The sequence below is a fragment of the Peromyscus leucopus genome, chromosome 12 (genome assembly GCF_004664715.2).
Source record: "Peromyscus leucopus breed LL Stock chromosome 12, UCI_PerLeu_2.1, whole genome shotgun sequence".
In the NCBI taxonomy this organism is placed as follows: Eukaryota; Metazoa; Chordata; class Mammalia; order Rodentia; family Cricetidae; genus Peromyscus; species Peromyscus leucopus.
This window is the reverse complement of record NC_051073.1, coordinates 41,294,107-41,306,113: the sequence shown is the minus strand read 5'-3', so window position 1 is coordinate 41,306,113 and position 12,007 is coordinate 41,294,107.

The following is a 12,007-nucleotide window of genomic DNA, read 5'->3' as shown; positions in this document are numbered from 1 at the left end:
TGTAAACATCTAGATATGTTTTGAATGGTAACATGAGTCTGAGTAAATAACCTAGATACACTGAGGATGCATGCCTAAGTTAGGTCTAAAGTGATGGAATAACTCATAAAGGTTTGAATATGGATAAAGTTTTTATTGAGGTCTAAGATACATAAGCTTTAGGAATGGACTTATGTTCCACCTCCTTCACAATACTAACACCTGATTCCTCAGCAGTATGCCTTAACACCAGAGTCTATGGACCTCCCCCAGCAGGGACACTGGGGCTAATCATAGGCCAAAGCTCCTCTGCTATACAAGATATTAATGTGGTCCCAGGAATGACTGGTCCTGACTTTACTGGAGAAATTAAGATCATTGCACACCCTCTACAGAAACAACTCAGATTCGTGCAGAACGGCCCATAGCACAGCCGCTCCGGCTCTCCTATCCGGTTATGGGACACGCAGTCTCAGCAGCTACGAGGGGAGCTGCCGGGTAACGATCTAGTGATGTGGCTTTTGGGATTCAGGAGACTAAGAATTCCAGACCGACTAAAACTTTTAAAGTACAAGGAAAGAAAATAAATGGTTTTCTAGACACTGGCATGGACAATTCTTGCATTTCAGGAAAAGATTGACTGAGAACTTGGGAGATGGCTGTTACTCCTTCCTCTGTAGTGGGACTAGGTCAAGTTAATAATAAGCCAGAAGCTTGGAAATATTTAGATGGTCGTACAGAAAAATCATGGCATATTCCGTCCGTATCGAATCCCCTCCATACCTAACAATCTGTGGGGAAGTAACATGCTTCAACAAAGGGGTGTATTATTAATCTCTGCTATAGACTAATATCAGCTCAAATGCTATAGATGGGTGTTAAACCTGAAAAAGGCTCGGAAAAACAAGCCCAAGGCAAAATTGAGCCCATTATTCCAAAAATTAATAATGGCAAACATGACCTAGGTATCAAAATCTATCCTAGGGGCCACTGTTCAAGTCACTGCTGACCCCATTTGGTGGAAGTCTGATGCCCCTATCTCAGTTGTACAGTAGCCCTTGAGTGCTGAAAAAAATTGAGGCTGCCACCCATCTGGTGGAGGAGCAACTGAATAAAGGTCGTTTAGAGCCATCCACCAGCCTTTGGAACACCCCAATATTTGTTATTAAGAAAAAAATCAGGCAAATGGAGACTGTTACAAGATCTTTAAAAAATTAAATGATGTCTGGATGGTGGTGGCGGTGGTGGTGGTGGTGGCGGTGGCGGCGGCGGCGGCGGCGGCGCACGCTTTTAATCCCAGCACTCAGGAGGCAGAGGCAGGCGGATCTCTGTGAGTTCGAGGCCAGCCTGGACTACAGAGTGAGTTCCAGGAAAGGCGCAATGTTGCTGGAGGGCTTCTCTCCAGGTTCCACCAAGCCCTGCAGTCCCACAATCCATGTATAAAATAATCACTCAGGAATTCCATCATGTTACTAATATGTCTAAGGTTTTTATCTCTTTAGGAAGGTTCTTATAAGATTCAAGAGATCTAAGTTCATCATTGCCCACAAGCCAAGAAAGATTTGAGAAAAATACTACCTGACTATAGTTTGTCTTCCCACCTACATTGCCTTTGGGGGGGGGGGGGCTTTCCCTCTCTCCCTGCCCTTCTCTCCTCTGCTAAAACTATATATTTAATATTCCAAATGTACACCTAAGAGAAAGAGTTTCCTCTTTAAAACTCCGTAACTGCATGTTCTGCTGTTCACATTTGTTCCAGCAGAAATTCTAATCATTTAAGAGTTACAGGTTGTCATCTTCTGGGCCACGGATGTGCTGTCTAGCTACAGGTCTACACCCCACCCACCAGCCCACACACTGAGGAATTCCTCTGCACTCTCCGGTTACCTCTCAGCAGAGACTGATTCAGCCTGTATGGACGAAGCATGGAAGAGCCTGCTCTTCCCTGAGTTTCCACTGTGTTCCAGCCTTCTGAACTCCCGACTTCACCCCACGTCAGCATGAGGTAACCATGAGCGAATTCTACACCCCCATTCCTTTTTGCTCTATGGAACTTTCTTACTCAGAAACTGGACTGCCTTTAAAAAAAATTGTTCTATTATTAATTGTATAAATTCTGCCCATGATCCTGAAATGAATGTACTTCAGACATCCCCCTCATGTACTTATGACAGTTGTTCTGTATGTAAGTCCTGCTATGTATACCTTGACACATGTTGATACTGCCATCTCATAGTTAAATGGTCTATTACTGCCTTGATCACAAATTTACATTATTAGGTCAGCTTCAACTACAGCCGTGGTCCCACAGATGCTCATTCAGGTAACTCTTTATCTAACAATGCTTCATTAATATACAGATTAATCAAATTAATGCCACTAATCAAAGATTAATAGATGAGTTATTATCCTAAACTAACCATCTCTTTTTGATAACACAAAACCATACTATTTAGACACACTTGGTTCCATATTATGCCATACTAGCTAGGGATAGATTTTATATTACTCCTCTGTTCCCTTTTGAGTCAGAGATATTCTAATTATATAAACTAATTCTCACCTTGCCATCTATACAAATTATTGATTAATCACTAATCATAAATACAGATTAGTGATTGTTAATATTAATTATTAATTATTGATTATAAATATATTTTCTTGATTATAAATATATTATTGATACAACTATTGATTAAATGTCAATATTACTTACTGGTTATTAATTTCAATCATTATTTATCAATTTTCCCAATCATCTCCAAACTTTTAATTTATCCACACTACTCACTGCCCTAGAGAGAATTACACATTCTTTTTTCTCTTTTTTTTTTATTAAATGAAAAAAGGGGAGATATTGAGAGCCGCTGGTAGCAAAAGTCCATGGGAGTATACAGCAGGTGACAACTAGTGTTCAGAAGGTCAACCTATCAGATCTAAGGGTTCTGTTAGAGGAAACCATCACACAAGGCGTTATGGAATTACTGCAATTATTGAAAGAACTGACTGTCTCCTGTTGCAAACTCCTTGTGCAATAACAGCTATGATTCTCCCCATTTACCGTGCATCTCCATGTTAGTGTACATGTAATCTCACAATTGCATCTCAATCTTGGACACAACTTTCCCTATACAATTGGGGTAATTGGATAGCTGTCCCCAGCTGTGTTTATTTTTCATTAACATATATCTGGCCAGAGCCATTCTCCAGACAAAAGTATTTCAGCAAAGATACCTTTTTCCAAGGACAAATGCAGAGAAACAAACATTAGCTCATCTCACCCACAGAGAGGGGAAAAAAACCACTAACAATTAAATCCTTAACTCATTACCTTCACCCTGGGTTATTTACACAAGACCCTAATTTAGGAGATTTACTGCTCACATTCCTGGGATGATGTTTTAGCCATTTGCTAGATACTGAGTTAAGACAGTTACTTCCCACTGACCCAAGGGCATTGCCTACAAGGACAGGCAGGTGATAGGTGCCAAGCTTCTTTCTTGTGCAAATTTAGTTTTTTTAAATTCCTCATCAGCTAGGTGCTATTCCTAGATTTTCTCCGAAGCAATTACTCTGAGTGAAAGTGCTTTTACTAACCAAATACTACATGCTCTGACATAGGTTGCTTAGCCACCTAGCATATGTCCCCCTCCCTATCAGAAAGCAGCTGCAGCCGGGACAAACAGGAAAAGCGGCGCCAAAGACAGTTTACCTTCTTGTGACTTAGTGACTCCTAACATTTTATCTAGCCATTTCTAGATTATAGTTTGAGCACATGAATTTTCTAATTGATCTTAGCCTTTAGTTGACCCTACCAGAGAACTCCCCTTTAGTCACTCCCCTTTGGGGTTGTGATTGGAAGCTGACAATTACTGCTTTATGTGTGGATCCTTATCACCTCTCCCCACAACCCTGAAAACTTCAAGCCTCGCATTGCTTTGCCAAAGAATTACTGTGTGGGTATATACACTGGTTCTCTGTGAGCAATAGAAGAAGAGATGGATGGAGAAGAACAAAGATGAGGACGGAGATGAAAAGAACTAGGTAGAATGATGAGAGAACAGCAGAAGGGACTGAGAGCAGGAGGGACCGAGGAGCTAAGTAAGAGAGCAGAAAAAGAAATTGTGCAGATAGAATCAACTTAGAAGAATAAAGTGAATGGACTAAAGAACTCAGTGTGCTTAGATTCATTGAATATCCCTCAGATTAGAATCCTCAGGTGGTTGTTAAAGACTCTTCTATGGACCCTGGGAACAAACAGTATAGGCTGGACCGAGAGAGAGAGAGAGAGAGAGAGAGAGAGAGAGAGAGAGAGAGAGAGAGAGAGAGAGAGAGAGAGAGAAGGAGGGAGGGGAGGGAGGGAGGGAGGGAGAGGGAGGGAGGGAGGGAGGGAGGGAGGGAGGGAGAAAAAAAGAGTATGGGGTGCTAGGCATGGCCTATCATGATCACTTAGGCACAGACATAGGCATCATATGCTGTGTGCAGAAATAATCACAGATCACCAGCCAAAGGGCATCTCTTAGTGACTACGAAAGGCAGGGCACCTTCAGGGGCAAAGGCCTGTGTTAATACACCTTCAAAGCATCCATTCTTTTATTTTCAGCTAAAACGTTCTGGTACAGGGATGGAGAGATGGTTCAGTGGTTAAGAGCACCCAGGGTAGGTTCCCAGCACATACATGGTGTCCCACACTATTTGTAACTCCAGTTCCAGAGGATCAATACCCTCTCTGGCCTCTATAAGCACACACATGTGGTGCACAGACACACATGCAAACTAAACACCCATACACATAAAATAAAAATAAATCTTAAAAAAAACAACAGCAAAACTGTCATCCAAAAATTATTTATACAACTTTGTAGTGCACGCTGAGCATGCCCAGAGGCATCTCTGTCCATCATTGTAGCATGACCTAGAGCTGAGCACATTTAAAATAATGGGTCTAGCCGGGCGGTGGTGGCGCATGCCTTTAATCCCAGCACTCGGGAGGCAGAGCCAGGCGGATCTCTGTGAGTTCGAGGCCAGCCTGGGCTACCAAGTGAGTCCCAGGAAAGGTGCAAAGCTACACAGAGAAACCCTGTCTCGAAAAAAACCAAAAAAAAAATAATAATAATAATAATGGGTCTATCATTTCGTTTATATTATGACTTTAAACTGATCATGTTCAGGAATGTACTCCTTAACTGGGCATGCTTCCTGGACTCACCCATATGAATATGTATAGGACCCTTGGATAAAATTCCCATGCTTCCTTCGTCAAGAAGGAGCGATGCTTTTGGAAACGACTCTCATATGCTCTTTATACAATGTCAACGCTCTGGACTTTCTGACACAAAACTGTTCTGAACTTTACCTACACATTAACTGGGAGCACAGTGAGTAATAACCATGGCCACTGATCACTGAAATAACCAGATGTCGCACCCAAATGTATAAAGCTTTTATTGAAAATTAGACAGACTCAAATACAAATGAAAGAGTACAATATCAAATAGTAAACCTTCATAAAACAGACTCCAGCCACCTTAAGTTATACACTACAGTAACATTTTTTAAAAATCGAGAAATAGTACAAAATCAAATAGTTTTGAAACTCTTATTGCCAACATTAATGATATTCTAAAACACAGGGCTGCAGTGAAGAAGTTAAGTAGTACGGTGCTTGCCTAGAATGCCAGCACCACACACACACATACACACACACACACACACACACACACACACACAAATTATCACAAAATATTCAATGAAATTTAATAGCCACTAAAATCAATAAAAGAATTAAAAATTCAGTGTGATTTCTATTCATTCACAGATGAGAAGCACCTCATCCTAAAAAGACAGAGATTAATTTTTCTCCAAGGCTATGAGTATGGCTTTGTTTATTTGATTTTTAATTTCAATATGGCACAATAGGCTTTATCACTGAAATTTAGAATTTAATGTTTCTATGCCTATAGTCCCAACTACCCTGGAGGCTGAGGCAGGAGGATTATTTGAGGCTGGGAGTTCAAGTTCAAGACCAGCCTAGGCAACACAGTGAGACCACACACACACCTCAAAAAAAATTTTTAAATGTTCCTTTCAAACTACTTCTACTTCACTCAAGAATAAGGGTGCTATGACTGGGTGTGGTGGTGCACGCCTTTGATCCCAGCACTCAGGAGGCAGAGGCAGGCGGATCTCTGTGAGTTCGAGGATAGCCAGAGCTCTACAGAGAGATGTTGTCTCAAATTGCTAATTTCTAAACAGTCTTATTAAATAAGAAACACAGAGCCAAATACAGGGGTAATAGCAGAAGAGACCAGAGAAATAGCCAATAGCCACAACTAGCTTTAGCTTACCACCACGCCATAGCTTCCCCAGAGAGAGCATCTTCCTGTGTAACTTGCACTTTTATTACCTTCCTGTTCTGCCTTCTCATTGGCTCTAAGCCCAGCCACATCACTTACTAGTCAACTACCTGTCTATACAAACCTCCAGGCCTCTATGGTTGGTACTGGGATTAAAGGCCAGTATCACCACACTTGGCTGTGTCCTTGACCACACAGAGACTCTGCCTGCCATGTGATTAAGGGCGTGGGCTACCACTGCCTGACTTCTGTTTATGGCTTGCTATGTGACCTCTGATCTCCAGGCAAACTATATTTATTAACATACAAATAAAATATCACGTTTCAGCATCTCAGACATCTGCATCAGGACATCTCAGAGATGGAGGCAGCTACAGAGAAGTGGACCGGGAGGGACCACAGTGGAGGCTGCCCATGAGGGTGCAGAAGGTACACACAACACCAGGAGCTTGTCAGGAAAATATTCCAGATGGGAAGGGAAATTATTTGAGCTGTCTAAAAATAAAGCCATTCTACAGATTTTACCTCAAAAAGTGGAGGAGTAGGAGAAGAAGAAGACCACGCCATGGGAGAAGAGCACCTCAGAGAATGGCTGCCTTCTCTTTCCCTCTTGTGGGTGAAAGATGGAAACGAAAGCAAAGGGAACCAGCAGACTAACAAGCAGAAAAAGGAAAACAATCCCAATACGGCCACCCCTGAGAAACTGCAAGTTCAAGAAAATACAACTCAAAGAACTTGAACCCTGTACTGCCGAGCCAACATCTGGCCTCACTAAGAACGCCCGTTCTAGGTTACTCACTAATTTAAAACAAACCCCTGGATTCTCGGAGAGATATAATTAAATAAATTATATAGACTTTGTCCTAGTTAGATTTAATTATTACCTCGACACAGGCTCCTGAGTCACCTGAGAGGAAATCCTCAACTGGCGAATTACCCAGATCCCATTGGCTGGTGAGCGTGTCTGTGGGGGACTGTCTCGATTTTTAATTGATGTAGGAGGCTCCAGCCAAGTATGGGTGGTACCACTCCTAAGAGGAAGGTGTTAATATAAAATGGCTAGCTATACATGACCCCAGGAGGAAGCCAGCAAGCAGTGTCTCTCCTTAGTTTCTGCTTCAAGGTCTTGCTTGAGTTCCTGCCCTGACTTCCCTCAATGATGGATTGTAATTTGTCAGATGGGATAAACTCTTTCTTCTTCTAAGCCGGAAGAAAAAAATACTATGTATTTAAAGGTTTGGGTTTTGGTTTTGGTTTTTTTGAGACAGGGTTTCTCTGTATAGTTTTGGTGCCTGTCCTGAACCTCACTCTGTAGACCAGGCTGGCCTTGAACTCACAGAGGTCCACCTGGCTCTGCCTCCCGAGTGCTGGGACTAAAGGAGTACACCACCACTGCCTGACTTATGTATTTAATGTTTAAAACATAACTACAATAAACTCCTTTTAACACAGATGTGGCAAAATAAGAATATACATTAAACAACCATGTAACCCAGCCAGTTTTTTTTCTTTTCTTTATGAATGAGAAATAATCCAATGACTGTATTTCTCCTTCAGAAAAAATATATTGTTATAAATCCAATCTCGATACTTTACATGAAAAAATTACCAGGAGAGATAGTATAATATTTAAAGCCTGCATATTCCTGAAAGTATTTATGAAAAGTATAACTAGACTTGTCTTAAGTAGATAACAGGAAAGTACACTATTATGATGCTTATATATTTAAAATAAATAAAGGAAAAACATACACTCAAGAATGGCACCCGGGGCTGGAGAGATGGCTCAGAGGTGAAGAGCACTAGCTTTTCTTCCAGAGGTCCTGAGTTCAATCCCCAGCAACCACATGGTGGCTCACAACCATCTATAATGAGGTCTGGTGCCCTCTTCTGGCCTGCATGCATACACACAGACAGAACACTGTATACATAATAAATAAAAATAAAAAAAAAAGAATGTCACCTGTGTAATTAATATTTAAAATAAGCTAAAATAAATAAAGGAAAAACATACACTCAGGAATGGCGCTCATGTAGTTAAAGAATGAGGTTATTTACAAATATACAACTTTGTGACCAAACATTTCCTAAGACATGCATATTGTGGTGTCTTTTTATAGTTAGACATTTAAGAAAAAACTACTTGAATATTATCAGCTGTCATAATTAGACCTTTCTCACACCAGGAGAGTAAAATTCTGGCCTGTTGTTCTATAAAAGGCAAGATGAAATATCAGTATTTCTTGAAAAAATTGTATCTACTTTGGCATTCTAGAATACCTGTCATCAAATAAATGCAGCTACCGTGATTCTTCCCTAAAGTTTTAACTTTACTATTGTTTTTTGAGACAGAATCCCAAGTAGCCCAGGCTGGCCTGAATCTCACTGTGTAGCTAAAGGTGGCCTTGAACTCCCGATCCCCCTGTCTCCACAACCAAGTGCTGTGATTACAAATGTACACCACCATTTCCTACTGCTACTATTGCTCTTATAAACAATGTTAATGAAGTCACATTTTTTTGGAGACCATTCATTCAAAGTTCTGAAAGATGCAGCTGTTTGCTACAGCTCTGCCATTAAAGGTATCCCTTACAAGCTTTGTTTCCTCTTTAAAATGCAGAGACTTCCTCCCTCACTAAATGGAAAGGTTAACAGGGAAGGTATAAGGAAAGCTTGGAATGCAGAAACATAGTTCCACAGTTTACTACTGACTGCTACAACCGTAGACAAGTCGGATGTCACCCCTGGGCTTGTTTTCTACTCAAAATGAATGAGTCAGTCCCGGCTGTGCGGCCAGCACCTCTATTGGACTGTAGTATAGTAATAATAATAATAATAATAATAATAATAATAATAATAATAATTTCAATAGATAACTTTAAGATTCCTTCTGATTCTCACATGGTATGAGCTTCTGCTTCTGCAGTAATTATCCAATTGATAACCAAATGCTCCATCATCAAGAGAACTTAGATGAGTCAAAATGGCACAACAGAACAAAACCTCTCCCATCAAAAAAGCCCATGTCCAAAGTTTAGCTCCCCAGCATTCCCTGATCTGTTGCCTCTTCAGCCAATCTAATAAAGAATGCAGAGGCACGTAATTACTATTTCTTAGTTACATAAATTCTTTTAAAGTATATAGGCCAATAAAAATATATTGTCTATGCCTTAGTTTTCCTACATTCTGACTTACAGTATTTTCATCTACATTCGAGATACTCTACAACTCAAAGTAGGCTACTTAATATTCTCATACTTCTAAAATCTAGTAAAAAATAGCCGGGCGGTGGTGGTGCACGCCTTTAATCCCAGCACTCGGGAGGCAGAGGCAGGCGGATCTCTGTGAGTTCGAGGCCAGCCTGGACTACCAAGTGAGTCCCAGGAAAGGTGCAAAGCTACACAGAGAAACCCTGTCTCAAAAAAAAAAAAAAAAAAAAAAAAAAAAAAAAATTAAAAAAAAAACCCTAGTAAAAATAAAAGATAAAGCAGAATATTAATAATTATCATATTCTACCAAGTTTTCATAAAAATATGTTGAATGTCATTTTTCAGACTAGAAAAACAAGTAAAAGAAAAATAAAAAAAGAAAGGTAGTGCATGCCTTTAATCCCAGCACTCGGGAGGCAGAGCCAGGGGGATCTCTGTGAGTTCGAGGTCAGCCTGATCCAGGACAGGCACCAAAACTACACAGAGAAACCCTGTCTTGAAAAACCAAAAGAAAAAAAAAAAGAAAAAGAGAAAGAAATTCTGCTGACAATGCCGGTCAGGTCAAATGTCTACCTGCCATTACTTAGAAAAAAGAGGAACTAGCTAATGAAACGTATTCAGGGAAACTGAGCCATGGCATTTCAGCCACGTTTCTGAAAATTAACATGCAGTGAAACAGTTTTGGTACTAGCACAGTGAGACGGTTTTTCTTTATCTGTGGGCAGCAAATGAAGCACTTAACTGCAAAAATAGAAAAATAAGAAATTTTCTTATCTCGTTTTAAAAAAGGAATGAGCCAGGCAGCGGTGGCGCATGCCTTTAATCCCAGCACTTGGGAGGCAGAGCCAGATGGATCTCTGTGAGTTCAAGGCCAGCCTGGCTACAGAGTGAGTTCCAGGACAGCCAGGGCTACACAGAGAAACCCTGTCTTGAGAAAAAAAAAAAAAAAAAAAAAAAAAAATGACAGATGAAAGATAGGGCTAAAGAATGGCTCAGTAGTTAAGGTGTTACTGCTCTATCAGAGAACTGGAGTGTGGATCCCTGTAACTCCAGATTCAAGGGAGCTGACACCAACTTCTGGTTCCCTCCAGCAGATACACACACTTACTTTCTCTCTCTCTCTCTCTCTCTCTCTCTCTCTCTCTCTCTCTCTCTCTCTCTCACACACACACACACACACACACACACACACACACACACCTCTCACAAACATACTCTCTACGCATACACACACCACACACACACACTTTCACACACACACACTCTCACACACACACACACTTTCACTCACACACACACTAATTAAATATTTTTAAAAGAAATGCAAAATTATAAAAGGTAATTATTATTATAATAATATTATTATTAATCAGTTAAATTTTCAGTTTTTATCCACCATGCATTCCAATGTTACAAACACTATATTAGAGAAAATATTTCGAAGACAAGACTGTTTGTGGTTCTGTTTATAAAACACAGAAAACATCCTTTTCAAGGGATTCTGGATTTCTGAGAATGAAATGCAAGCCTTCGCAACCTGAGTGCTACATGTTTATAAACTATGGAAGTACAGCTCACCATAATATAGAAATGTCCCTGTCAGCAAAAAATACCATGTGGTCCTCCACTTTATTTTGAAAGGACCATAATTTTTTGTTTTTATATACTCTCGGTTAAGGGCTCTAATGACTATAACAGAATAATTGATGATATTTAGCCCCTAAGTTTAGAGAACAGAAGCACTGCCAGAATTTAAACAGTTGCTTGTAGGCAGTTAGAAAAATCAGATCTGTGCTGTGCTCCTTAATGATATCAGAACATTCTAAAAGATAAAATGCCAAGCTCCCCAATGTCATCTTTGATTTACAGATGTACCTTCAACACTCAAACACATTATAATTATTTCTGAGGACACAGATATATTCTTTTTTAGGTTTCTTTTTCTTTCTTTCTTTCTTTTTAATTGTTGCTGTTTTTATTGTTTTGTTATTGAGTCTTTTGTTTGTTTTGAAACAGGGTCTCACATGTAGCCCTGGTTGACCTGGAACTCACTATGTAGACCAGGTTGTCCTTGAACTCACTGAGATCCACCTGCCTCTGCCTCCCAAGTGCTGGGATCAAAGGAGTGCACCACCAGGCCCAGTCTGGTTAATATTTTTCTTAACCACAATTAAATTGTCTTTCAAATGTGGCACTTTTCAGAGATTAGATTAAAAAAAAATCCTTTCTAAAATCCATTCCCAATATATCAGGAGCAGGATTTTAAATGTTCTTCACTATGGAACAAAGGTCAAGAGTGAAGTAAGGACTGAGACACAGCTCAGTGATACAGTACTTACCTAGCATGCACAGGGCCCTAGATCTGGTCCCCAGTCTCTCTCTCTCTCTCTCTCTCTCTCTCTCTCTCTCTCTCTCTCTCTCTCTCTCTCTCCCTCCCTCCCTCCCTCCCTCCCTCCCTCCCTC